Raw genomic sequence first — 25782 nt, 5'->3', positions numbered from 1 at the left:
GCCCAACAGTTTAATCGACTTTGATGAAATGTACAGAGTTAGCTTACATCCCGGGTACGGACAAAGCTAATTTTTATCCCGGAAAATGAAACAGTTTCCACGTGATGCTTAAAGGTCCATCCGTTTAACCAATTTATTGGTTCAGAGGTAGCTTGCGTCCTGAAAATTGACATAGGCAACAATTATCCCGGAAAATCGAAGAGAATGAGATTTAAAAAAAACCTTTGTCCACGCAGACGAATTCGCGGGCAGCATTTAGTGTATGATAATTTTAATAATAAATAGGAATATTATTTTACCTTTGCTGACGGTACTCATGTTTAACCGTCTGTCAAAACTGTGGTAGTTATAATGTTAAAGTTTATCATGTTTCGTAAACAGTCTTAATTGCTCGCATAGAAACATTTAATTACTATTAAGTATATAAATCTATTGTTTTGTTCATTATAATATTGTTGTTTTATTAATAAAGGGTCTTATTAAGCACATTGCCTAATTAGGCCATTGAGAATGGGTAGATATTCCGAAAAAATAATGTTTCACAAGCATAGGGACAGAACAAACAAGGTCAAACAAGAAAATATCATCCGTTTTTTTAGAGTTCCGTAGCCAAAGTCCCTTATGGATTCGTCATGTCTGTCTGTCTGTCTGTCCGTCCGTATGTCACAGGCACTTTTTTCCGAAACTATAAGAACTATACTGTTGAAACTTGGTAGGTAGATGTATTCTGTGAACCGCCTTAAGATTTTCACACAAAAATCCGAGTACGAAACCCTCAGTGCGCGAGTCTGACTCGCACTTGGCCGGTTTTTTTTTAATTTAAAGACTAGCGCTTGGCTGCAATCAGACCTGTTAGCAAGTGATGATGGAGCCTAAGATGGAACTCGCTTGGCTAGAAGATGCCTATTCATTTTTGTCTCGAAGGTTACTCATATAAAAAAAACCGACGAATTGGGAACCTCCTTCTTTTTGAAGCCGGTTAAAAAAATGGAGGGGAAAACTGATGCTAGAAGGACATTCCATATCCTAGGGGTTCGGATTAGAAACGAGAAAGCAAAGCGCTTCGTACCAGTAGACCATTTGACACAAAGTATCAATTTTAATTCCTGGTACGCTCGGTAAGGCGCTTCAAATCGGCAAAAAGTAACACTAGATGATGCCCGTAGCTTCGCCCGCGCGGATTGGTCAGATCCCCTGCAGCATTAGGATTGAGGAGTTGGAATTTAAAAAAAATATGGAACAATATTATCGCAAAGTTATCGATTAAGAAAAATTACGCAAATCAGTTCAGAAATCTCGAAGATATCAGTGTACATAGCATGTACATACTTTTTCAAAAGCACTTGTAAAAGTTTAATCGAATTAAAATAATTTGAATTTGAATAGATAGAAACTCTTCTTTTTTTTAAAGTCGGTTAAAAAGTAGCCTGAGTTACTCCTTGGTTAATCCTCTACTTGTCTGTGAAAGTCCCGTCAAAATAGGTTCAGCCATTCTGTAGATTAGCCCGTTCAAACAGGCAGACACATCAATTTTATTTATTAGTATAGATATAGATAATTATCATTTTGTGTGGCACACCTCTTCCAGCGTACTAGGATGTCCATTTCAGTGCCCTCTGTATTACAATGTAGATTGTAGAGTAAGTATAGGTTGTTTGTCACTCAGTCACGTCTTCGAGTGATTCTGTAGGGTAAGGCGAGTAGGTATTGGAATCTATTTTAGGAATTCAATAAACCCTGCCACTTTGTGTTGATAGCCACTTATTTGTTTGGCAATTCTCTTTAAAATCACAAGGGTTGTTTTTGTAGGGTTGACTTCCGTATTTTCTGAGCAAGTATATATACCTAATCTTACTTAATTTTTTTTCTCGATGGCGGGCCTTGCTACCTATGGGCTATGGACCTCATAAGAAAGCTCATAGTCACTCAGAGAGAATTAGCTTGGAGGAGGCAAATCCCTTCGTACATGTCCCCGACCGCGCACACGTGATGAACTTGACGATCTTTAGATACTAAATTAGACTTGAAAATTAATAAAATAACTACAAGTAATCCAAAATGATATAGTAACTTTTCCTCCCCATTTCAAGGTTTTGCCATGACCGCGCTGGGCAGGCGTGTTGGTCATCGCAGGACTAGACTGGTCACAAGCGCAGCGTTGGATGATCCCTCACTAGATGGATGGACGACATCAAACGAGTCGTACGGAGCAGCTGGATTCAGGCTGTGCAAAATAGTGGAGTGTGGAAGTCTGTACAAGGGACCTAGTCTAGCTGTGGACGTCTGATAATGATGATGATGATAGTAAGTATCCATTCTTAATATTATAAATGTGAAAGTGTGTCTGTCTGTCTATCTGCTACCCAACAGTTTAACCGATTCTGACGAAATTTGGTACCTACAGGGTTAGCTTATATCCCGGGGACGGACATAGGCTACTTTTATCACGGAATCAAAGAATTCCCACGCGATTCCTAAAAACTATCCGCTTAACCGATTTGTATGAAAAGTACCGCGGTAGCTTGCATCCTTGTAATTGACATAGGCATTTTATCCCGGAAAATCTAACAGTTCCCATGGGATCTTTGAAACCTAAATCCACGCGGACGAAGTCGCAGGCATCCTCTAGTTTAAAATAAAAATCGGGTGCCACTTTCTCCTAAGTAGGTAAATACCTACCTATAATGATGTTTTTAGGTACAACGATGAAATCTGAATACTTTGAGAGTCCCACTGAAATGAGTCGTAAACTTGGCGACAGCAAAAAGCTCGCTTTGTCCTGTAAATCACTGTTATAATCAGCATCACTTCACTCCTAACGAAATGAATAAAATAAAACGCCGTCTCCCCTAGATAACGTTCAAGAGTTACATTTGACAATGCTATTTCTTGGACGTAAAAATGTTTCATTGAGCGTCTCTGTTTGATATTCTTTCATAAGTGCGGTTTGCGAGATAAACAGACTGATGAGATGATGCCATTTGCAACGAACCAAAAGCTTCATAAATCCCTCTAAACACACTCTTTTATGTGGTGCTGCGTGGTGGTGGTGCGTAGTGCTTGCTTGGTGACAGGCTTTTCCTGCATGGTTAACAGTGGGAGCGTTGCTTATCGCATGCTGCATAATGCACCATACAGATATGTCCATACAGAAAAAATACCCTATTGTGTTTGTTGTGGGCCTCTCCGTAATATTATAATTGATTAGCCCGTACAGACAGACAGACAGACAAAAATTTTAAAAACGTGTGATTCAGTTATGACTTATGGTATCGTTCAAATAACCATATGAGCTTAATATGAGGTAGTTATTTCGAAATTACAGACAGACTCTCCAATTTTATTTATGAGTATTATAATAATTTATTTAGTATTAGAACTCACATAATTAAGTCCGTTAAGTCAGAGGTGCGTGCCTGGAATTAAACCCTGGACCCTTCGACTGGAAGGCCCACATTTTAACTACTAGACTATCACCGTTGGCATTCACCTAACATTGTTAACAAAAGCCAACAAAGTAGACAGAAAGCTTTTATTCAATTTATTACTTCATTCAATTAGTAGGTATTGAACGCGCCGAGGACCCAAACGTGAAAACACCCCGTCAAGTGTGAGTCGGACTCGAAAGGTTTCGTACCATCGTACAAGATTATGTAATTTATAACCCCCGACCCAAAAAGAGGGATGTTATAAGTTATATGTGTGTATCTGTGTATCTGTCTGTGGCATCGTAGCTCCTAAACGAATGAACCGATTTTAATTTAGTTTTTTTTTGTTTGAAAGGTGGCTTGATCGAGAGTGTTCTTAGCTATAATCGGAGAAAATCGGTTCAGCCGTTTGAGAGTCTTTTCTAATTTTCTTATAGAGGTTTTTGTGTCGGGGGTTTTTTAAATTTCGAGTTATCATGTTTCTAATTTACATGGCGGTTTGTCACAGCGGCAATAGAATTACACACTCTTTGAAAATATCAGCTCTGTAACTAGTACGGTTTATGAGATACAGCCTGACAGACCGTCAGATGGACGGATGGACAGTGGAGGCTTTGTAAAAGAGTGCCGCTAGCACCATCGGGTACGGAACCCTAAAAGACGGAGCCTAAACTATTTCTCATTCTGTCACTCCAAGCCCAATGTTTTCGGAGTAAATCTTTGATGGAATAAAAGCGATTTATTCATTGTTATTTGTTCTGTCCGTAGAAATAAACTTAAAGATAGAGCGGCTTTTAGACAATACAAAAATTACTATGACTAGCTGACTTATCTTAGAACGGATGGAACTTTTGAAAATCCTTTCTTACCGTGAGTTTGCACTGATGAAACATTTACATTCTGCAATTGAAATTGAGATTGAAAAATGTAAACTCTGTTTCTATTAATGTAGCGCACCTGCGTTTACATTTTCGTATAATTTATTGAAATGGAACTTGTTAGACATTTCAATTAAAACTTGAAATGTTTTGATTCTTACCCCATTGTCTACAGTGTAGTGAACGGAAATTCAACAAAACAAGTTTTAAAATTCGGCTATCAAACATTTACATGTTTAATGTTTTATAGTCCAAACTCACGCTTAGTAATAGTCTATATTGTTATAATTAAAAATTTACAAGTAATGTCTCAAGTTTCTATACCCAGGGTGTTCATTTATAGGTATGTCAGTCAGTTAGTGGTCATGGGCACAATCTATAGCTGCAACTTTCAATAACAGTCAATTTTAGTGAGAGTTTAGTTTTAGACACCAACAAAATCAAAAACTATGGTGTGACGGCCACCTACGCCGTAGTCTGACAGCTACGGTGTGGCGATCGCAATCACGATTGTAATCTTCAGACCGTAGCTGACGAACTACGACGTAGACCTCCAGAGTCTTATTTAAAACTAGCTGATGCCCGCAGCTTCGCCCGCATGGATTGGTCAGATCCCCTGCAGCATCAGGATTGAGGAGTTGGACTCCAAATTTTTTTATGAAACAATGTCGCAAAGTTCCTCTATCGATTAAAAAAGAAATGACGCAAATCGGTTCAGAAATCTCGGAGATTTCGGTGTACATAGATTGAAAAACACAACTCCCTTTTTGAAAGTCGGTTAAAAAAGTAGCCTATGTTACTCCCTGGTTAATTCTCTACTTGTCTGTGAAAATCCCGTCAAAATCGGTTCAGTCGTTCCCAAGATTAGCCTTTTCAAACAGACAGACAGACAGACAGATAGACAGACAGACAGACAAAAATTTTAAAAACGTGTGATTCAGTTATAGTATCGTTCAAATAACCATATGAGCTTAATATGCGGTAGTTATTTCGAAATTACAGACAGACACTCCAATTTTATTTATTAAGTATAGACATTTTAATGGATTCAAGTTTTAAAATCCCGTGGGAACGTGATTTTTCGGGATAACAAGTAGCCTTTGTTACTTTCCAGATCTTTAGTAAATATATCCCTGCAAAAAAACAACGTTGACTGGTTGCTCCGATGTGGCGTGATTTAAGGAAAATCCAACAAGCAAACCCACTTTCACATTAAGATTAGTGACATTTCGTAATCCGTACAAATTAATAGATTATAATGGCTACTCTCATGACAAGAACGTTAAAAACGTATCTAAGTAGACTCAAGGCTCTGTCTTTTCAGCTTTCTATGCTAGTTGATAATCTTATTGAAAGAGGAAAAGAAGCCAAATGGCCAATTTTCCCTGACTTGTTAATATTGTCGCCTTGTCCTATCTGTAACTAAAGTGAAGTTTAAATATCTCTGTTTCTATGTTTATTTTCAGCAGAAAAAGGCTGAATCGACTTTTAAGGCTGGTTCAACCCATATTAAAGATTTATAGAGTTAGAGATAACGGGTGCGTTGTTTCTATTAGGAGGGTATATTATTTTTGTCCGTATACTTAATAAAAATAACATATTAAAATGTTTAGCTTTCTAATTTATTCACTTGAGTCATATTAAGTACTAACTGATGCCCGCGACTTCGTTCTGCGTGGATTTAGATTTCGTAAAAACCCCTTAGGAACTTGTTGATTTTCCGGGATGAAAAGTAGCCTATGTTCTTCCCCGGGATGTAAGCTAACTCTGTACCTTTCGTCAGAATTAGTTTAACCGTTGGGCCGTGAAAAGCTAGCCGACAGACAGACACGCTTTCGCATTTATGTGTGGAGAAATGGAGAGTGATATTAGTTCCTTCTTATACCGAGAAACTAAAGAGTTTCTACGGGGTTTTTAAAATCCAGGCGGACAAAGTCGCGGTAATCAGCTAGTCTACAAAATAGGTTAGCGCATTAAACCAATGAGGCAGACAGACACGCATGTAAAGTGATTACCAAGTCACAGTAACTATGACGACTGACGTCCATTGCAGTAATTACACGTAACACGTAGAAGCTTTGTGCAGGCATTGAGCCGTGAAGAGTAATCAGCAGCATCTGCGTACCTAACATAACTACCAAACCTGTACCTACCTACAAATAAAGGTGCTCGTCCACTGCTGTCTACGTATACGTTATACACATTGTACCTACAGTTGGCATCAGGGAAAACCGAAGAGTTCCCGCGGGGTTTTCAAAAAACCTAAATCCACGCGGATGAAATAGGATTAAAAAACTAAAACCAGCTTCAATAATTCTATTTAATTATTAAAAACTTTATCGAACGTATATCTTATAATGTTTCGATGTTAAAAATCTATCAACGATGTCGAGATGCGTAAACTCGTACTAAGGATACTATTTACTTTATTTTTAGCACAGGCATTAGAGTAAATGGGTAGGTATTGCTTTGTTGAAACAGTCTCCAATACTGGAATGTCCGTTGTTTGCGAGGCGTGCTCGAGTGCGGCGCGACCCGCGGAGGAAACCTTTCACGTTGTTAACAGAGCTCTCTCCGTCACTTACTCCATACAATCGTAGTTCCCATTTCATTTGAATATTAAGCAACCAAAGTCCATGAAATTTTGCAGACATAGTCTAGAAACTAATATCTGTGTCTGTGGTGTTTTAGATTTTTCTAAAAATATGTAGTTTTAAAATTACAGGGGCTCAAAGATTTGTATTTTTCTTTAAAAAAAGGCCCAACTTTGTGCTCGTTTTTCTAGACAACGAAGCAATTTAATGAAATTTGGAAAAACCACAGACCTAGAAAATTTAATGAATATTATGTAGTAAAAAAATTATCGTTATATATTTTATATTGTTATAATTATGTGGGAACTACGAAAACCAGAAATTACACCCAGAAATCTTGAAAATTTCGTGCTGTCTCGATTTGTGCAAGCGGGGTGGTGAAGTGCGGGGGACGACACGTGAAACTGACAGAAACTGACAGTCTAAACACACGGGCCACATTTAGACTGCACCCAACTCCAAACTTGTCGATAGGTCTAACTAAATACACTGGTACATTTCAACTTGCGTTAGACGTATGCGTTACCTACTCAGACATTGCCTGTAGATAAAAATATGTCTCATGTTTGCTGGCAATAGCGCATGCATCAAACCCTGCAAGTTGCAACTCTCTTGCAACCTATTCCTCACGCAATACGCACAGCTTTAATATTATAATTTTTGACAATGTATACTATATGTAATGCCATATCACAGGTCACTCTCTGATTTATTGCTAACAATTTACTTCCAAATGCAAAGAAATCTAAGTGTGTTGAATTCACACTGCCCAATACCAGGACCTTAAATGACATAAATTCATTGATAAATAATCATATGTTGAAAATAAAGGAGAACCCCGTGTTTCTCGGTATAATGTTAGATGCAAAGCTTCTATGGAACACCCACATATCAACACTTGATGGTAAACTCAGCTCTGCTGCTTACACTGTTAGAAAAATTCGACAGGTACTGACGTGGAAACTGCAAAAATTGTATATTTTGCTTATTTTCACTGTATTATGTCTTACGGACTCTTGCTATGAGATAAAGCGGTAGATATTGAGAAAAAAATGTATTACAGAAAAGGACAGGACGTGCAATTTATAATTTAAAACCGCGCGCTGCCATACAATAAAAATATAAGGAAATAAGTACCTTATCTATTATCTTATAGTAGCTTCTAAATATATTTACAACTAGCTAATGCCCGCAGCTTCGCTCGCGTGGATTTAGGTTTTTAAAAATCCCGATCCTTTCATTTCCCAGAACAAAAGTTGCCTCTCCGTAATAGCCCGTCCCCGGGATGCAACTTGTTTCTGTATCACGTAAGAATATTTAAACGGATGATCCTTTTCTAATCCCGAGGGATCACCAGGATTTAGGAATGCAATTTCTTACAGCATTTCTTACGACTAACATAATATGTATTATAAATTGTGTGCCGTTTGCATTCTCACTAGGTTCTCATTAAGTTTGTTTTATTTGGTTAAACTTTCTGGCATTTATATTGTTATGACGTTTAATTGGCAAATAGTCTGTTTATTGGCTGAAACTCAAAAATTCAGCCAATCACAACAAAGAAAATATTCTAATAATGATTGATGCAGCTTTCTGTAATTGAAAACAAAATATTTGACATTAACTTGAATGTGACAGTGTTTTCCGAATAGGGTTGCCAGAGGCCCCGTATTTTACTGGTTACCCCGTATTTCAGGATACAGAAACCTGTAATTATGAAAATAAAATACGGGGCAAATAAAACTAAATATTTTTAGGGTTCCGTAACTCAAAAGCAAAAAAGAACTCTTATAGGATCACTTCGTTGTCTGTCAGTCTGTCAGTCTTTCCGTCTGTCCGTCTGTCCATTTGTCCTTCTATCCGTCTGTCATGTGTTCATGAACAAATATTAGTATTTTTAATTTTCAAAGTAAGATAACTACATATATCAAGTGGGTTATCATATGAAAGGGCTTTACCTGTTCATTCTAAAACAGATTTTTATTTATTTTTATGCATATTTTTTTAATGCATAACAGTTTTTGATTTCTCGAGTAAAATGTCGGAAAAAGAACCTTCGGTGCGTGGGTCTGACTCGCACTTGGCCGGTTTTTTACAAATTCAGCAGGAGCTGGCTGGCGAAATCAAACACTGACGTTATGTCCAGTAGAAAGAATATTTTCCTTTTGCGGCAATGCGTAGCCGAAACCCACTCGATATTGATCATGGTCGTAGCCAAGGCGGCGGGGCTTGGTTTGAGGATGTAAGCCTTTTTTTATACAAGTTAGCCCGTGACTTTAATCTTTTCTAGTGGTAAGTGATGATGCAGTCTAATTTCTTGGCCGTTAGGGCCATACTAACCATATAACTAGCCATGACCGAAGCCTCCCACCAGACCAGAAATTTCGAAATGGCGACTGCGCCTGGGAAGCCGTCAAAAACCTAAGCCTAAAATAATACTTACACTATTTCTTGCATTTGCTTACCAATTTTTTTTTGGAAATATATCAAACATTTCGCGCTCACTTCACTCGCGCTTTGAATTTCTATTACTTGGTGTAAACCCCGCAATTTCGTTTGCATGAATTTAGATTTTTAAAAATTCCGTGGGGGATTTTCCGGGCTAAAAAGCCGCCTAAAAAAAATGTCTGGGATGCAAGTTACCTCTGAATAGTAAGTACCAAAATTTTGGTAAAGAAGATGGGCCGTGAAAGGGTAACAAATAGATAGGCAAATAGATATACTGTCGTATTCGTAATATTAGTATGGATAGGAAGCTTTAAAAATAAAATCTTGCTATGGCTACACTCGTTTCCCTTTCATTTTAATTTTTTCTGTATTGAACCAAAAACACTTACGCTCACTGCGCTCGCGCTTTTTTATTGTTGTATTTTATCTCACTGTCAAATTGAAAGGCGAAATTCCACTAACCAGGTAATTAGCCCATAAAGTTGAGCGAATGTTTTTTTCCTCATGACAGGATTCAGTTCCGGCCCTAATAAAACCTCTCCCGCAATCGATTCCTGGCTACGGCCATAGTATTGATACTGTGAAGGTGGAATTACAAATTAAATGTAATTTTAAGTTGAAATGAGAAGATTGTATGCATGAAATGTATAACATTTTGCTTTACAACACTAAGAGTTTTTAAAAGCTATTTAAATAAATAAATCTTTTATTTAAAACCACATTGCAAACACAGTTCACCAATCAAGATACGGCAACATACAGAGAAAAAATACAAAACTTTTAAATAAACTGAAATATCTAAATAGGCTTTCCATGCATTTCAGAGAGAACCACCGCCTATATATATATTCTTCAAATACTTCAAAATTTCAAATTTCTTCAAATCTAAACCCCGTATTTTTGATGGTGGTAGCCTGTAAATCAAAAAGAGCCAGGTGGCAACCCTACTTCGACCTAGACAGAATGAAAAATTGTTTTCATTACTCGGTATGCCTACTGCCATAGTGTGACAGAAAGTGTGACGGTAGTTGTGACCTCTGATTGGCCGACTCTCTTTCACTATTTGCTAAAATTGATGATTGCAACAACAATTTTTTCTTTTTTGTAATCGAAAACAGAACACGGACGTCAAACAGGTTGACTAATTGCAATCATTTCTGACCGGCTAACATTGTTCCGCTAGTGGCTCAAACTCACTGTCGCAGCAAGAACATGGTAAATTCAGCCAATCACAGCAATTTGAAATTTGGTTATCACAAATGTACCGATCTAGGAACCGAGAATGCACGAACCAGGGCAGATAGAGATAAGAACAATAATATCATACGTAGGAAATCGACGGGGGATCGTTGACAACGATAGCCTTATATAATGGCGCGCTTTCCGAACGATGTCACACCTTTTCTAAATGCTCCGTATTGCGCCCAAGTGATTTTCAATAATAAGAGTTGAGACAAAAGCTTTTTTATTCCAATACAAGTTAGCCCGTGACTGTGATCTCACCTGGTATGCGACGATGAAATCTAAGATGGAAACGGGCTAACTTGAAATTGGTATGGCAGTTTCATTAAATTTTTTGATCGTTTCTACGTGGCATGAGGCATCGTATCGCTTTATCGCTTGGCGCCACGTCTTTTCCGGTAGAGTGGTAACTAGCTACGGCCGAAGCCTTCCACCAGACTAGACCAGAGGTACGGCTCACTAATGAGCACGGGTCTCCGTTCAGAATGAGAAGGTTTTGGGGATCAAGTGCAGATTGACAGACTTCAAACATCTTTGAAAACATTATAGAGAATTCTCAGGCATATCAGTTCCCTCATACTATTTTTCCTTTACAGTTAAAATAAGTGACTCCGAAAAGTTAGGGGTGCGTGCCGAGAGCAAATGGATAGGTATTGCTTTGTTGAAACAGTCTCCAATACTAGAATGCCCCTTGTTTGCGAGGCGTGCTCGAGTGCGGCGCGACCCGCGGAGGAAACCTTTCACGTTGTTGATAATGCCGTAATGGCGCGCTTTCCGAACGATGTCACACCTTTTCTAAAGGCTCCGTATTGTGCCCAAGTGATTTTCGATAATAAGAGAAGTAGGGCCAAAACCTTTTTTAAAAAGTTGTTCATTCTGTAAACATAAAGTTTTTACTATGGACTAGCTTTATGTGCGGAAAATTCTCAAGATCAAATTTCGTTTTCGAAAACTGTAAAATATCATACTAGGTAAATAAGTATCTAAATGCTCCGTACTGTGCCCAAGTGATTTTCAATAATAAGAGTTGAGCCAAAAACTTAATAAAAGTTAGCCCGTGACTGTGATCTCACCTGGTATGCGACGATGAAATCTAAAATGGAAACGGGCTAACTTGGAATCGGTATGGCAGTTTCATTAAATTCTTTGATCGTTTCTACGTGGCATGAGGCATCGTATTGGAACGCTTTATCGCTTGGCGGCACGTCTTTTCCGGTAGAGTGGTAACCAGCTACGGCCGAAGCCTTCCACCAGACAAGACCAGAGGTACGGCTCACTAATGAGAACGGGTCTCCGTTCAGAATGAGAAGGTTTTGGTGTTCAAGTGCAGATTGACAGCCTTTGAGAATATTAAACAGAACTCTCAGGCATGCCAGTTCCTTCATACTATTTTTCCTTTAAAGTTAAAATAAGTGACTCCTAAAAGTTAGGGGTGCGTGCCGAGAGCAAATGGATAGGTATTGCTTTGTTGAAACAGTCTCCAATACTAGAATGCCCCTTGTTTGCGAGGCGTGCTCGAGTGCGGCGCGACCCGCGTAGGGAACCTTTCACGTTGTTGATAATGCCGTAATGGCGCGCTTTCCGAACGATGTTACACCTTTTCTAAAGGCTCCGTATTGTGCCCAAGTGATTTTCGATAATAAGAGAAGTAGGGCCAAAACCTTTTTAAAAAAGTTGTTCATTCTGTAAACATAATTTTTTTTACTATGGACTCTCTTTCTGAAAATGTGTTCACGAAAAATTTTATTCTGAATTTCAACCAAATCCGTCCAGTGGTTTTTGCGTGAAGGAGTAACAAACATACACACACACATACACACACACACACACACATACAAACTTTCGCCTTTATAATATTAGTGTGATAAATCACATATAGATGGTGCAGTCCGTTATTAACTGGCAGTGTTCTACATAACAGTGTTGGGTATACCTCGTATGGTGGTACGGAACCCTTCGTTTGCGAGTCCGTCTCGGGATTTACCAGTTGTTTCTCAGTTCAGGTCAGCAGGTCGTCACTCATCAAGGTCAAAGTTATTTTTACTTGACGCCCATGTCATAATTCTAAACACGCCCACCGGGCACAGGGTGGTCTATTCCCATCAACAATACCGATTGTTCGAGGCGAATAATGGTGTCCCACCGCAAATCGTGCGTAACCCCAGAATAGACGATTTAGCGTTTTATTAAAGCGAATCGTGCAAGGGACAGTGATGGATTAATTGTACACCGTTTTTAACGGGATAAAGGTCAGAATTTGTTGTTTTGTTTGCCTGTGGGAGTTTCATTTTCCTTTCTTTATTATTATTATCCATATAACTTACTCTCACGCCCGGTTACAAAATAGATATATATAAAAGCCAAAGGAAATATAATATACTTACATACATAAAAATAAATATTATTATTATTATTATTATTATTAAATTATTAATATTTATTTATATTATTATTAATATTTATTAGAGTTATTTGTGAAAATAAAACTAGTCGATTGTTTTTTTAGCTACAGTATAACTATAGTTCGGCTCAGCGAGATGCGAAGCTGAACTGAAAAACCAATAGACTGTCCTTGCCTATTGCCACTTCAGCTTTGTAACTAGCTGAGCTCGCCTTTATACTGTACCCGAAAAAACAACGAAATAATTTGAAACATATTAGTATACTAGCTGATGCCCGCAGCTTCGCCCGCGTGGATTTAGATTTTTAGAAATCCCGTAGGAAGTTCCTAGGGTTGATTTCCCAGGACAAACTTAGACAACTCAAACTTTTACTAGCTAACTCCGAAAAAATAGAGGCGCTCCAAATACCTAGGAGGCCAACAACTTAAAACCACTTAACTATAACCGCTGGTCATATAGTTAATCTAAGTAATTTAAGATGCAGTTAAAATGAAGAGCGGTTTTTAATCACTCAACTTTTAAAAGTTGAACTTTTGTTCCCGTAGGATATAAAAATACAGCGTCTATCCTCTAACAAGAGGATAATTCTGTGAAACTTTAAAAGTTGTTGGTCTTCTTCATTTTCTTCGGAAACAACTACCGGCTCTTGGGATTAAAACTTTACGACACAAAAATGCAATTTGCTGAACCAATCATTGTGGATTTACTTAGACTTCTTTGGCTTAACACTGAATCCATAATGCTTGTGTGTATTCAATCAGGCCGCGATGGCCCAGTGCTTAAGACGTCCGCTTCCTGTTCGGGAGGTCACGGGTTCGAACCAGGCCACGCACCCCTAGCTTAATCGGAGTTATGTGCGTTTTAAGAGGGGTCTCTCCGTCACTCGCTCCATACAAACGTAGTTCCAATTTCATTTGAATATTAAGCAACCAAAGTCCATGAAATTTTGCAGACATATTCTAGAAACTAATATGTATGCATGTGGTTTTCCAGATTTCTGTTAAAATATTAGGTTTCAAAATTACGCGGTCTTAAAAATTCACATACAAATCTTTGAGCCCCTGTAATTTTAAAACTACATATTTTGAGAAAAATCTAAAACACCACAGGCACAGATATTAGTTTCTAGAATATGTCTGCAAAATTTCATGGACTTTGGTTGCTTAATATTCAAATGAAATTGGAACTACGATTGTATGGAGCAAGTGACGGAGAGAGCCCTGTTAAGCAATTACATAAATAATTGCTATAACAGCGAAGCAAAACAACGTGAGGAAAGCATGCCTGAAAGTTCTTCATAATAATAAAGGTGTTAATACATAATAAAACATTGGTCAGCTGTACCAATCCAAGTTGGCATGCAAATACATTATTTTGTCTTAAACATAATAAGGATCTACCACTGCTTCGGAATGCGTGCCGAGAGGAACCAGCAAAAACTCAGCGGTTGCTCTTTTCATTATGTTAATTTACAATAACATTGTACCATATTGTACAAGTAAGTAATTGAAGTCCCTCGGATGGCTGGAGCGAATAAAATCCAAGCTTTGTTTTTCAAAAAAAAAAAACATAATTATTTCGAACTAGAGAATGCCCGCGGCTTCGCCCGCGTGGATTTCGGTTTCATTAAATCCCGTGGGAACTCTTTGATTTTCCGGGATAAATAGTAGCCTATATCCTTCCCCGGTATTTATCCTAAGTCTGTACCAAATTTAATTAAAATCGGTTCAGTGGTTGGGCCGTGAAAACGTAGCAGACAGACAGACAGACACACTTTCGCATTTATAATATTAGTATGGAAGTATGGATTCAGTAGTGATACAAGTAGGTACCTACTTACTTAGTAGCGTATTAACAAAACGAAAATCCGTCAATGATATTGCAGTGTAACTTTTTGATCCAGGTACTGAAGTTACAAGTAACATAAACATGAGTTAATTTGTTCAACAGCCTTTTCCTCTTAGTTGCAAGTTTGCAACGCACGTGAAATTCCATCAATGTGGAAATTTTTAATTAATACCCACACGTTCACGATTAACGTACCCGCGACAGTCAACACTGTGTCAGTTAAGCCCAGAGTATACCCCACGGTTAACCGACATAGCCCAACGGTTTCTAAAACACTCACCATTCAAAAAAAAAATTGGTTGTCTGTAAAGTCGGTTTACTGACGATAGTTGAACGTGACAACAAAGGCCGATTGTGCTTCTTTGTCGCTCGTTCCGCGCTCTCGCTTGCACTTCAAGCCTTACATGGAACGCCTCAGAGCGAGGTAACGCCGCATGAGTCATGTTTTTTCGTGCGTGCAGCCGGCTCTATCGAATTATAAGACGTTGTCACGTCAAAAAAAAAACAAAATTCTAAATATTTTTATGCAATGAGACTTTTATAAGTATTTTTGAATCGTCGAAAGCATCAACCACTGGATTGGAATACCATTCCTACCGAGAAGAACCAGCAAGAAATTCGGTGGTTGCTCTTTTCAAGTGAAGCTGAAACCGATCCGAAGTCGTGGTTGCAATAATCTTAGGTACTCGGTTGATCCGGCGCGTGTAAACAGAGCCTTTTGCAATGCGTAATGGTTTCTATAGCTACTCTTACCATTGTAGCTATCTGCACTTGACATGGCTATGCTCACTAACATGTAATGTGCAAACAATGGCGCATTATTGGATGTCGATGTCCATACATTGGAATAATTGCTTAGTCGGTGCGAAACTATTACATGAATTTGGATAACAGGGTTTCATCTATACATTTATTTATTTATATTTATTAGACTTATAGAATGTACGGGGCATTTTTGTTACATTCAGTGCTACAAAAACCACAGTCGGTTTTACCGAGCACTGAGTTAACTTATTATAGTTATATAAAACAAGTGTAAATTAAAAATTTATAACACCCCCGACAAGTGAAGGTTACAGTAACTAGAAAAGAGCTAATAACTTTCAAACGGATGAACCGATTTTCTTGGATTATATCTAATAAGAACACTCTCGATCAAGCCACCTTTCAAACAAAAAAAAAAACTAAATTAAAATCGGTTCATTAGTTTAGGAGCTACGATGCCATAGACAGATACACAGATACACACATCAAATTTATAACACCCCTCTTTTTGGGTCGGGGGTTTAACCCCTATTAAACTATTAAAACTAGCATAATCATAAATTGATAAGGTAGGTAAATATAAAAGGATATAATGACTTTATAACTTAGAAAACTACGTCTAAAAACTTTGTCGACCTCCCAGGCGTAGCGGTAAGCGCTGTGTCCTTATTAGTGGAAGGACTCTGTTCGATTCCCGGCAGGGTTTAGAATTTTATAATTTCTGGTCTGGTCTGGTGGGAGGCTTCGGCCGTGGCTAGTTACCACTCTACCGTCAAAGCCATGCCGCCATGCCGCCAAGCGATAGCGTTCCGGTTCCGGAAACCAACGGGCATACCCCTTTGGTTTCTACACGGCATCGTTCCACGAGAACAAACAGTTCAATTTTCAAAAACCTAAGTCTATGCGGATGAAGTCGCGGGCGTCAGCTAGTATCTTTCAAGGTATAGATAAGTTCAAATGTCTCTCTAATAATAGTACAAGTATACCTAAATTAAAAATTTATAACACCCCCGACAAGTGAAGGTTACAGTAACTAGAAAAGAGCTGATAACTTTCAAACGGCTGAACCGATTTTCTTGGATTATAGCTAAGAACACTCTCGATCAAGCCACCTTTCAAACAAAATAAACTAAATTAAAATCGGTTCATTAGTTTAGGCGCTACGGTGCCACAGACAGATACACAGATACACAGACACACAGATACACACGTCAAACTTAGAACACCCCTCTTTTTGGGTCGGGGGTTAAAAATGAGACAAAGGAGAAAAACGAAAATAAATTTTCAAGTTTGATTCAAACTGTCGCCAGTTCCACTTCAATAGAATTTGATAAAAGCTATAAAATACGTTAGCATCAAGTCGTCATGTCTCGTTTCTGTGACGAGGGTTTGGAAATCTCTCCGGAGTCCGGAGTGTCGATTGTCGGCAAATAATATAATAACTGTTTCCGGAAAACAGCGGTTAGAAAATTCAATTTCCAATGCGATAAACGGATCAGCATCTCGATTATGGTAAAATGACAGCTACAGTATGACGATCACAATCACCTCAGTAGCTCGATTCCTGCATCAATCATTATTACAATCGCAATTGAAGTTATTGGCTAAATTTATGCTACTCGTGTTGCGACAATGTATTGTAGCCAATAGTGAGCGACCATCAACCAATCAGAGGTGATTGCGATAATGACATTGTAGCTGTCATTTTACTGCAATCGAGCTGCAGATTGACCAACACTCTTGATTGATTGACACTTGACTAAAATGCATTGTTTCCTATCACACAGGCGAAAGTTTGTGTGTATGTATGTGTGTGTGTGTGTGTTTATGTTTGTTACTCTTTCACGCAAAAACTTCTAGACGGATTTAGCTGAAATTTGGAATGGAAATAGACAATGTCCTGGATTAGCATAGGCTACTTTTTATCCCGGAAAATCAAAGAGTTTCCACGGGATTTCGAAAAATCTAAATCCACGCGGGTGAAGTCGCGGGCATCGGCTAGTAATAGCATAAATTCAGCCAATCAGAACAATTATTGATATCCGCAATCGAAGCTGTATCAATATTTTCATACACTCGGAATTAGGTGGAAACTATTTTTAGCCTTTTCGTCAAAATCGGTTAAACGGATGGACTGTGGAAAACTAGCAGATAGACAGACGTAAAAACATACCTTTGCGTTTATAATATTGATTAAGTACCTAAATGAACTATTTTCAACTAAACTTTTTGTAGAAACGCTTTTGGCCGGCGCGTTGGCTTCGCAAACACGCTTTTTGAGAAGCTACTTGAGATTTGCGTACCATATAAATCAGCAAAGAAAAGCTACATAGATTGTTATAATAATGAGAGAATCGATTTAAAAATCAACCCCAGTGTCATCATCCCCATCATCATCGATGATGATGATGATAACTCTCTTGTAAGAATTTCCACACATGGTCTTGCTGGGCCTGAAACCAGCTAACCATGAAGAAAAAAAGAATTCAGAATATCGATCGGAGAACCTGTATCTATTAGTAATGAGAAAAGTCATTAAGCCGATGTGAAAGATTGCATTCCGGGGACAAAGGCCATAAATATGAAAAATTCTAACTATATTGTAGTACCTAGATATCCAGCTTTTCGCTCGTTCTATAGTCCGACAGTAATTTATCCTTTCATCCACGTCGATAATAATAATTATTATGGTTTTCGTAACTGACTAACTAACAACTAAGATTTTAGTCCTTATGTAACTAATAAAGTTACTATACCATATCCACGGAAAGAAGTCAGTAAAGCGGTCTCTCTGTTACATAATTCATTAGTTACGAGCAGTTAGGTTAGTTAGTCAGCTACGATGCCACAGACAGATACACAGATACACACGTCAAACTTATAACACCCCTCTTTTTGAATCGGTGCTGTATTAGTTTATTTAAAAATCAATGCGGATTACGCAGCGTAATTAGTGTTTCACTGTGCCGGGTCAGGGTCAGCTAAGTAACTGGATTGAGCGATCGCCAGCCCATGACCGCCTACTCATTGTTTTCTTGCCATTCACGTAGAAATGCAGATACGTCGGGTCACCTCTCGTAAGGGTTCTAGTAAGTTAAACATGTTTACACAGTTATGTTGGGTATATCTGAGAGACAAGATCCATAGGAGAACCAGAGTGACCGACATAGCTCAACGAATTAGCCAGCTGAAGTGACAGTGGGCAGGCCACGTCTGCCGCAGAACCGATGGCCGCTGGGGCAGACGTGTTCTGGAGTGGAAACCGAGTATCAGCAAGCGCAGTGAGGGACGACCTCCAACCCGCTGGATTGACGACCTTAGACCTTACCGCTGAGTTTCTTGCTGGTTCTTCTCGGTAGGAACGGCATTCCGAACCAGTGGTAAATTATTTGACGATTCAAAAGCACTTGTAAAAGTGTAGTTGAATAAAAATCTATTCTATTCTATTCTTAAGAAGCGGGTAGTAGGTGGATGAGGAAGGCGGATCGTGTGTGGTGGCGCACTCTTGGGAAGGCTTATGTCCAGCTGTGGACACAAATAGGCTGTTTGATTGATTAATTGAAACGCAATATTAGGGTTATAGTAACTTTAACACCATCCTGGTAACTAGCCTTCATTTTTAACTGACTTCAAAAAAAGGAGGAGGTTCTCAATTCGTCGGGATTTTTTTTTAGTTTTATGTATGTTCCCCGATTACACAAAGACGCCTGGACCGATTTGGAATTTTTTTTTTGTTTGAAAGGGTTATACTTTGCATATAAATTTGGTGAAGATCTGATGAATATCTTCGGAGGTGGAGAAAAGAACTCCTCAATGGATAAGAGCGAATTGCTCGCGATCAGTTTAATAGCTTAGTAGGTAAGTAGTAGGGTTTTAACTGGGCATAGCATATTATAGTACAATGGGCCACTTAGTGGTTTTTGAAGTCGGTTTTATTTTTCTATGGTATATAATAACTATAATAACAAAAATTTAATTATAATTTACCTACGAAGGTATAAGCAGGTAAAGCTTTTCTTCTTATCCCTTACAGCGCTGTAAAGTTTCGCGCTAAGCTGGAAATGAATGATAGCAAAATAAATCTTAATTAACGCTATTTCGCTAAGACCTTCACTCTTAAGTGTTAAGTTTGTGGTACACTCAGGGCGAGATCTTATAAAACATTCCTTGACTTAAATCAAAATTTATTCAAGAGTTATTCAGGAGACATTTTTTTCCTCTAGGAGGAGGAAAAATCCCTTACGGACTTCTGTCCGTCGATTATATTACTTCGTGCTGACCCTCTAATTCTGACATAAATTGTATCTTTCTAACTGTTTATAACTCTGAGTAAAGTCAAAGTCCTATATGCGTCATAAATCTCCAGTTTAAACTCGTCAGTTGTGCTACTTTCGATCTAAAAATAGAAACAGCTAAGTATCTTGCCGGCTCTTCTCAGGAGAATTTAGGAATTTAGGAACAAAACAAAACAATAAATATTTCTAAGCCTGAACTGAAAATGATTTTATAATCATGATACCTAGGTAATAGATACCTGGGGCGCCAGCCAGGTAACCTCTCAGAAGAGAACCTCCCAGAAGAACCAGCCAGGGGAAGAGCAGTGTTCGGGCGGTGCGCCCCGGTAACATGGCTAATAATTTCTCTTCGAAGAAATTGGCTATGGCTAATGACCTGGCAGGGGGGGAGGTTTCTCCGCGCGTCACTCTGACTAGCAGAGGGCACAGTGGACGAAGCGAAGGATGGGATGCGGGCGACGTGCGCGTCCCGGGGTCGGGGGACGCACTTCGTTGGTGCGTCCCGGAGGTGCGGTGGTGGGGACCGAGTAGGTCCCCGGTGGAGGGTCTGCCTCGGCAGACGTCGCTGGCTGGGTCGCGGTTGTTTGCTTCGGCGTGCCCGTGACCCAGTCGCCAGGCGCGCGCAGTAGCGCCGCTGGGGTTTAGTGGGTATTCCGATCGCCTCTCGGCCGGCGAGTCCCACATACCCTCCCTCAGCTGGCTGGCTGCCTCACGGCTGGCTGGCTAGCTTCCGGGGGGGATGCGTAAATGCATTCTCCAGCGTCAACAAAAAAAAAGGTAATAGATAAGTACCTATACAGCTATAAAACACTAAGGTTTTCGATAAATTGGCTAGGAAAAGAGTAGTGTTTGCCATCTGCCTTCAAGTGTGGCAGAAATGAATATGAAAACAATTTGTGACTCCTTAGAAAAAAATAACCGGTGTGCCTACAGAAGAACGCTTTATTTATGAAAGAATAAAATAGCGGGTGCTCAATGAAACATTTTTACGTCCAAGAGAGAGCATTGTTAAAATGAGACTCTTGAACGTTATCTGAGAGAGACGGCGTTTTATTTACGTTCTCACATTTACTTTCAAGTGGTTACACCGTTACAGAGTTGATTGTAAGACTGAAAAAGTTTTTTTATCTTTATTTTTAGGATTTCGTATCTCAAAATGAATAAGGAAGACTTGGGGTTTAAAGTTTGATAACGAAGTCGTTGCTTGGTACCTGAAATATCAATTTACTATCAACAATTCGTCAATCCCCACAGCTTAGGATTACCTAGCAGTATCAGGATTGAAGAATAAGGACATGAGTTCCAAAGGGCAACTGCTGAGTTTCTTGCTGGTTCTTTTTAGTAGAATTTGCATTTTGAACCGGTGGTAGAGTCACAGACGTAGTATTGATATACTAGTGATTGTTCTACATAAAATAAATAAATTTTGATCTGATTAATTTGATTTGAAGGGTAATTTGATTTGAATCCCTTTGGTTTAGGAGTACTGCATCCTGTATGACCAGGGTTCAGAAGTTAGGACTTTAGATGCCGGAACCCGTCTAAAAAACCCGGTTAAGTGTCGTCAAGAATCGTATACGAAGAGATCCATATCATGATACAAGAAATAAACTTTTTTTTGTGATATGGCCATAAAATCACGGCTTTCTCATTTTCCCTTAACTTGTGCTATTACTGCTATAAGAAATTGGTACATGTATTCATGATTCTATGAGAAGTACCCTATAGGTTTTGATACCCTTGACGGGTCTTTTGATAGACAGACAACGATGTGATCCTATTTGGGTTCCTTTTTTGTCGGGATAAACGGAACACTGAAAAGCCTCTAGTGTTTATAAAGTAATAAAACAAATCCTTTCCGAATAGTAAACATTATTATTCCCATATGATGAATTCCCTTCAGCGGCCTTTTTGAACCCTTTGAGGGCCACGAGCAAATGGACTGAGCGATCTCGTCTCCGTTGATGTCTCAATGATCGATTTGCTTTTTCTTTTATACGAGTTTACTAGCCGATGCCCGCAACTTCGCCCGCGTGGATTTAGGTTTTTCGAAATCCCGTAGGAACTCTTTGATTTTCCGGGATAAAAAGTAGCCTATGTGCTAATCCAGGATATTATATATCTCCATTATGAATTTCAGCCAAATCCGTCCAGTAGTTTTTGTGTGAAGGAGTAACAAACATACACACACACACACACATACAAACTTTCGCTTTTATAATATTAGTGTGATGAGAAACACCAGTTGAGACGTTATTATTACAATACAACTTTATTTCTCTTTTTTTAGGGTTCCGTAGCTCAAAAGGAAAAAAAAACACTCTCCGATCCCCCAAATAGGAGGTCAACGTCTTACGAGAGATGTGTCTATAGTTTATATTCCCTAAGGTATCTTTCTACCAAGATTTCTTCTTTCTACCTTATATCAAATTATATCAAATCAAGAAAATTCCTTTGTAAAAAGCGTTTTCGGCATCCCGGTGTCCCTCGCCACTTTATCATTCTTCGCACGCATTCGCGTCTCAGGTAAATTGAAATATTATATTTAATGAGCAATTTTCTACTTTCCTGATAAATCTGAGTCGTCAGGCCAAGGTGTTGACGCCCAATTTATTATAAGGAAAATGTAAGGAAAAGTAAGGAAAATGGGGTGTTCGTTGACTGATTGCATTGTTGACAAGTTAAGAAAATTACTCTTAGATTTATGCTCTAGACGAGAATTGCGACGCCTTTTTTCTAAAGATATCTTTTCAGTAGGTATAGACTACAGGCCCATGTTCAAAAATGGATGGGTCATATGAACCACCAGGTGACGTATACAGGACGATATAAGAGCATAAAATAATAAGATTCAGCACTATGCCGTCACTTGTAAGCTGTCCAACAGAGTGCTGGTGAGAATTCAAAAGTGTAGGTAGAGTGAGTACATTTTGGTCATATATTTTTGTACGGCATTTTTACCATCGATAGATCCATGAAAAATAATAAGAAAGCGCGCAGTGCCGTAAAAAAATGGTGCGCCACAAAGTCAGTAAATTCTTTGATTTTCTGACAATTTCCGGGGTAAATTTGGTCATTTAATTCTGTACGGCACTAGTTTCATACTGTTTCAATACAGCCTCTAATCCATTATTCCGCAACGCCGTACAAAAATCATGCGACAAGGGGGGAAAATTTAGGGTAGCAACCCCCTCTCTTTCCGTGGTCCGGGGGATGATTTGAAACAACATAAAATTAATTTATTTTGAAAGTGTTTTATGCATAGATAATATTTTTTTACATGCCGTACATTTTCGTTGGTCCAAAGGTTTGTAGGGGATGTGGATATTATATACACACCCGTTCACTTCAGTTAGACGGCATAGTGATTTTATCATATTATCAATTGTTCTCTTCAAAAATATGTTAATGCCGTACAGTATCAGATGGCCATAAAGTACTACACCCTTAAAATGGTAGCGTCATTTTCATCAGCCTAAAAGATATGGTCTGCATTAAAATGTACGGCATATTTTTTTCCTAATTTATTTATCTTAATACTATTTAAAACAAGGGAAAAGCGTAGAAAATTGCTATATTTTATTAATCTATGAATATTTAAACTTTTGCAATAATTTGAAAAATTTCAGTTTTTGTATTTCTCTATAATTTTTTTAGAACAGTTTCTTTTGAACGGCAATACTATACAACAATAGTATTTTACACTATCATGTTAAAAAAAAAGTTGCCGTACAGAGTCAAATGATTTTACAGCTTTAAAAATCAAGTATACCATGAAATTAAGATAATTATTGATACACATTCAAATGAACACTAATTTTTTGACGGCATTATTTTTAATAGTACTTTTGAGTGCTAGATAATGTTTTGGAATCAAAGCCGTACTTTTTTAAATTACCCCCCGGACCACGGAAAGAGAGGGGGTTGCTACCCTCAATTTTTTCCCCTTGTCGCATGATTTTTGTACGGCGTTGCGGAATAATGGATTAGAGGCTGTATTGAAACAGTATGAAACTAGTGCCGTACAGAATTAAATGACCAAATTTACCCCGGAAAAGCTCAGAAAATCAAACAATTTACTGACTTTGTGGCGCACTATTTTTTTACGGCACTGCGCGCTTTCTTATTATTTTTCATGGATCTATCGATGGTAAAAATGCCGTACAAAAATATATGACCAAAAAGTACTCACTCTACCTGCACTTTTGAATTCTCACCAGCACTCTGTTGGACAGCTTACAAGTGACGGCATAGTGCTGAATCTTATTATTTTATGCTCTTATATCGTCCTGTATACGTCACCTGGTGGTTCATATGACCCATCCATTTTTAACCCCCGACCCAAAAAGAGGGGTGTTATAAGTTTGACGTGTGTATCTGTGTATCTGTGTGTCTGTGTGTCTGTGTATCTGTGTATCTGTGTATCTGTGTATCTGTGTATCTGTGTATCTGTCTGTGGCATCGTAGCGCCTAAACGAATGAACCGATTTTAATTTAGTTTTTTTTGATTGAAAGGTGGCTTGATCGAGAGTGTTCTTAGCTATAATCCAAAAAAATTGGTGCAGCCGTTTAAGAGTTATCAGCTCTTTTCTAGTTTTCTTGTAGAAAAGAAGGTTACATAACCGTTAGGTTCTTAATATTATGTCAATTGACAAATGTCAAGCTGTCAAGATGGACGTTGCCTTGATACATAATTATTTATTTGAAAATGATGTTTTGGAAAACTCTGATACTTTGGATCGTAGGCGCGGAATAGTCCAAGAAAATCGGTTCAGCCGTTTGAAAGTTATCAGGTCTTTTCGGTCTTTTCTAGTTACTGTAACTTCACTTGTCGGGGGTGTTATAAATTTTTAATTTACACTTGTTGAACATGGGCCTGTAGTCTAGTACAGGTAACCTTTTTTTACTCATTTGCAATAAATTGTACCTTACTAAACTTATAATTAACTAGCTGATACCCGCGACTTCGTATGTAGGTAACTCTTTGATTTGCCGGGATAAAAAGTAGCCTATGTGCTAATCCAGGGTATAATCTATCTCCATTCTAAATTTCAGCCCAATCCGTCCAGTAGCTTTTGTGTGAAGGAGTAACAAACATACACACAAACACACACACACACACACACACACACACACACACACACACACACACACACACACACACATACAAACTTTCTCCTTTATAATATTAGTGTGATAATATTAGTGTGATTTTTCAATCCATTCGCTCGTAAAGTGGCTCAGAATTCCCACGAGATTTTAAAAAACTGTACCCACGCGCATGAAGTTATTTTTTTATTAGCAGGAACACCTATAAAAATGCTGACTTTTATCTGAGTTGGTAGCAACTGCACAATACTCGTAAAACTAATTCCATTATGATTCATTATAATCCCGGGATATAATGCAGGCTTGCAGACCCATTTAATTAGATTACTTGTTATATCCGACATCTGTAAGCTGTTTCACATAAATATAAATATAGAAATTAGAAGAAAGAACCAATAGCTTTTCATCCGTGTGGATTAACAGGGCTCTCTCCGTCACTCGTTTCATACAATCGTAGTTCCAATTTCATTTGAATATTAAGCAACCAAAGTCCATGAAATTTTGCAGACATATTCTAGAAACTAATATCTGTGTCTGTGGTGTTTTAGATTTTTCTAAAAATATGTAGTTTTAAAACTATAGGGGTTCAAAGGTTTGTATGAAAAGTTTTAAGACCGCATAACTTTGAAACCGAATATTTTAACAGAAATCTGGAAAACCACAGACATAGATATTAGTTTCTAAAATATGTTTGCAAAATTTCATGGACTTTGGTTGCTTAATATTCAAATGAAATTGGAACTACGTTTGTATGAAACGAGTGACGGAGAGAG

The 25782-nt window shown here is 38.3% G+C and overlaps 1 protein-coding gene across 1 annotated transcript in view; it reads right to left on the bottom strand.

Moving 5' to 3' along the window:
- The window catches only part of LOC123867726 (tolloid-like protein 1), a 116107-nt gene that overhangs the window by 76714 nt on the left and 13611 nt on the right, over positions 1-25782 (bottom strand). The gene's annotated exons all lie outside the window — the stretch shown is intronic.

This window comes from Maniola jurtina, chromosome 8 (genome assembly GCF_905333055.1).
Source record: "Maniola jurtina chromosome 8, ilManJurt1.1, whole genome shotgun sequence".
NCBI classification, from domain to species: Eukaryota; Metazoa; Arthropoda; class Insecta; order Lepidoptera; family Nymphalidae; genus Maniola; species Maniola jurtina.
Note: the sequence above shows the minus strand (reverse complement) of the source record. Positions and strands in the feature narration are given on the sequence as shown.